The sequence below is a fragment of the Vollenhovia emeryi genome, unplaced genomic scaffold (genome assembly GCF_000949405.1).
Source record: "Vollenhovia emeryi isolate VEMERY1.0 unplaced genomic scaffold, V.emery_V1.0 DF942003.1, whole genome shotgun sequence".
NCBI classification, from domain to species: domain Eukaryota; kingdom Metazoa; phylum Arthropoda; class Insecta; order Hymenoptera; family Formicidae; genus Vollenhovia; species Vollenhovia emeryi.
In genome coordinates this window covers 1-4,310 of record NW_011964363.1, presented here as the reverse complement: position 1 = coordinate 4,310, position 4,310 = coordinate 1, and the positions used below count along the sequence as shown (strand labels likewise).

Sequence of the window (4,310 nt, the reverse complement as noted above, 5' to 3'; positions counted from 1 at the left end):
CCCTGTAGACGGGAGGTTTCCTTCGGCAAGGTTAACAGCCTACCGAAGATGAAGTAAAACCAAATGCTCAAAGTACCAGAACGAACTGGATAAAATAGGCTTTAAGTCTAATACACGTGGAAGAAGAAGGAGAATTTTTATTTATTTTAGTTACTGCTTATTTTTAATATTTCAATTATGGTGCTAGCAGATATAATTGTAGGTTTTAATTCGTTCTCAATATTCTTTTCTACAAATTATTGCTATTACGATTTAGAGAAATGACAAAGATTGAGAAAAATATGTAGATTAAAACTCAAATTCTAAGCTGCGTATTTAATGCGTCCATAATTGCCAGCTAGTACATTTTCTAATTCTAATAAGATATTTGTACTTTTGACAAGATATTTCCCCACATAAACATACAAGTTGGTATTTAAGGCAGTGTTGTTCAGTGGATCATATACATATGTACATTTTATTTATTATTATTTAATTATTTCGATCAAGACCGTACTCTGACCTGAATTTATTATCTGGCTTAAGTTTTATTATTTAACATGTTTTAGCGAAATAAAGAACGTTCTTCTCCTACATACTAAATTATTATTTATTACGCATATTAACGCTGCATACATTCTTACTAGCTTAGGATAAACATGTTTTTATGGATATTATTAAATAATTTGACACTTCGGATTAATTTAATTTGCTGCTGCGTTTATTTAAAATTCACAAACCAAATTTAATCCATTTATTTAATGTCTATCGACAACGTATTAAGTAGGATCAAACATTAAGAGGTTATTGTTCTTATTATCCATATTATCCTTATTTTCCGTTCAACATTTTGTCAAGCTGAGCCTTTGATTCCTTGGCCCATTTTTCTATAGCAGCCTAAAATCATGAATATATTTTCGTTATTAATTGTGATAATCTAGTAATAATGCTTAAACTTTAAAAAATAGACGAATGATAGGAGTGTAAAAAATGTATACATTCAGTATAAACATAATTTAAACTTAAATAAAATTTATAATTTCCACCCTCATGTTTCGTTATGTGTGTGTGTTTGCGTATATTTTGTATATGCATATGCAGAACTTTACATATGTAGCACAAAATTTAAAAATTCAAAAGAATAATAATATCATAACACATATTAAGCATCGTGAGATGCATAACAATTTGAATTGAATAAAGAACTATTCCGTGTAAAAAGATCTGCTTGGTTGTAAAAAATATATGAATGACAGTGTAACAGGTTAATGATAATTATTTATAACATGTGCGATCAAATAAATTTATATTTGACATTCTACATAGATGTGAAATTATATATATCATTTTGTTTGAATTTTTGTTTAGAATAATATTAAAAGAAATAATTGAAATATTGAATAAAATCGATTTATCTTACTTGATTAACCGGAGGGACAGCATCGGCGTCAGACATTGCATTAATAGCCGGGATATTAACTGCGACTAAGATCGCAATTACAGCAAATAAGAAAATTATGATTTTCATATTCGTTTTCACGTAGTGATAAGAAAAATAAATGTATTACGTCTCGTTACGTATTACTCTACATTTGATTTCGTGGAGTGACTAATTTATAGTGAAACTTGTATTGGCGATAAGGAATATCAAGAATATAAAGTAGAAAACGTGCACTTTTGTAGTTACGACGAAAAATATGAAGCATCGTAAGATATGCAATAGTTTGAAAAATATCTGGATATAAAGATGATTATTGTCGTGAATCTTTTTTACTACAATACAATATATACGAGGGTGAATAAAAAATTATCTGCGCTTTTCGTTCAACAATTTATTTACACAAAAATAGGTGTTCAATATGTACATCATTTTTCAACATAGTCTCCTCCCTTGGCAATACACTTGGTACAGCGGTCCACAAGCTTGCGTATACCTTTCGAGAAGAAGGTTCGGTTGGTCGCAAAGCCACTTTTGCACCGCTTCCTGCACGTCTATGTCTGTAGAAAATCGACGACCTCGCAAAGCATCCTTGAGCGGCCCAAACAAATGAAAGTCGGAGGGAGTAAGATCTGGACTGCAGGAAGCAGTGCAAAAGTGGCTTTGCGACCACCGAAAACCTTATTGAAAGAAATAGAAAGCTTGTAGACCGCTGGACCAAGTGCATTGCCAAGGGAGGAGACTATGTTGAAAAGTGATGTACACATTAAACCCCTATTTTTGTATAAATAAATTGTAGAACGAAAAGTGCAGATAATTTTTTACTCACCTTCGTATAAATATGCCAAATCGTAATATTTAATCTTATATAGTGTGGCAGATATATTAAGAACAATCTACATGGTTTGAGTATGTTATCTTGCCACACATACTCTTTCGGGGTATAGCCATTCTAGATGGGAGGTTTCCTTCGGCAAGGTTAACAGCCTACCGAAGATGAAGTAAAACCAAATGCTCAAAATACCAGAACGAACTGGATAAAATAGGCTTTAAGTCTAATACACGTGGAAGAAGAAGGAGAATTTTCATTTATTTTAGTTACTGTTTATTTTTAATATTTCAATTATGGTGCTAGCAGATATAATTGTAGTTTTTAATTCGTTCTCAATATTCTTTTCTACAAATTATTGCTATTACGATTTAGAGAAATGACAAAGATTGAGAAAAATATGTAGATTAAAACTCAAATTCTAAGCTGCGTATTTAATGTGTCCATAATTGCCAGCTAGTACATTTTCTAATTCTAATAAGATATTTGTACTTTTGACAAGATATTTCCCCACATAAACATACAAGTTGGTATTTAAGGCAGTGTTGTTCAGTGGATCATATACATATGTACATTTTATTTATTATTATTTAATTATTTCGATCAAGACCGTATTCTGACCTGAATTTATTATCTGGCTTAAGTTTTATTATTTAACATGTTTTAGCGAAATAAAAAACGTTCTTCTCCTACATACTAAATTATTATTCATTACGCATATTAACGTTGCATACATTCTTACTAGCTTAGGATAAACATGTTTTTATGGATATTATTAAATAATTTGACACTTCGGATTAATTTAATTTGCTGCTGCGTTTATTTAAAATTCACAAACCAAATTTAATCCATTTATTTAATGTCTATCGACAACGTATTAAGTAGGATCAAACATTAAGAGGTTATTGTTCTTATTATCCATATTATCCTTATTTTCCGTTCAACATTTTGTCAAGCTGAGCCTTTGATTCCTTGGCCCATTTTTCTATAGCAGCCTAAAATCATGAATATATTTTCGTTATTAATTGTGATAATCTAGTAATAATGCTTAAACTTTAAAAAATAGACGAATGATAGGAGTGTAAAAAATGTTATACATTCAATATAAACATAATTTAAACTTAAATAAAATTTATAATTTCCACCCTCATGTTTCGTTATGTGTGTGTGTTTGCGTATATTTTGTATATGCATATGCAGAACTTTACATATGTAGCACAAAATTTAAAAATTCAAAAGAATAATAATATCATAACACATATTAAGCATCGTGAGATGCATAACAATTTGAATTGAATAAAGAACTATTCCGTGTAAAAAGATCTGCTTGGTTGTAAAAAATATATGAATGACAGTGTAACAGGTTAATGATAATTATTTATAACATGTGCGATCAAATAAATTTATATTTGACATTCTACATAGATGTGAAATTATATATATCATTGTTTGAATTTTTGTTTAGAATAATATTAAAAGAAATAATTGAAATATTGAATAAAATCGATTTATCTTACTTGATTAACCGGAGGGATAGCGTCGGCGTCAGACATTGCATTAATAGCCGGGATATTAACTGCGACTAAGATCGCAATTACAGCAAATAAGAAAATTATGATTTTCATATTCGTTTTCACGTAGTGAAATAAGAAATAAGAAAAATAAATGTATTACGTCTCGTTACGTATTACTCTACATTTGATTTCGTGGAGTGACTAATTTATAATGAAACTTGTATTGGCGATAAGGAATATCAAGAATATAAAGTAGAAAACGTGCACTTTTGTAGTTACGACGAAAGATATGAAGCATCGTAAGATATGCAATAGTTTGAAAAATATCTGGATATAAAGATGATTATTGTCGTGAATCTTTTTTACTACAATACAATATATACGAGGGTGAATAAAAAATTATCTGCGCTTTTCGTTCAACAATTTATTTACACAAAAATAGGTGTTCAATATGTACATCATTTTTCAACATAGTCTCCTCCCTTGGCAATGCACTTGGTACAGCGGTCCACAAGCTTGCGTATACCTTTCGAGAAGAAGGTTCGGTTGG

The 4,310-nt window shown here is 30.0% G+C and overlaps 2 long non-coding RNA genes across 2 annotated transcripts; both read right to left on the bottom strand.

The window, feature by feature from the left end:
* Window positions 1-678: 678 nt before the first annotated feature.
* Window positions 679-1,597, bottom strand: LOC105570612. The gene is made up of 2 exons (XR_001009600.1): window positions 1,400-1,597; window positions 679-876 (listed from the first exon to the last, which is right to left on the bottom strand). It is a non-coding gene; the product is annotated as an uncharacterized LOC105570612 (long non-coding RNA).
* Window positions 1,598-3,043: 1,446 nt separating this feature from the next.
* On the bottom strand, window positions 3,044-3,969 carry LOC105570605. The gene is made up of 2 exons (XR_001009599.1): window positions 3,764-3,969; window positions 3,044-3,241 (listed from the first exon to the last, which is right to left on the bottom strand). It is a non-coding gene; the product is annotated as an uncharacterized LOC105570605 (long non-coding RNA).
* Between the last annotated feature and the right edge of the window lie 341 nt (window positions 3,970-4,310).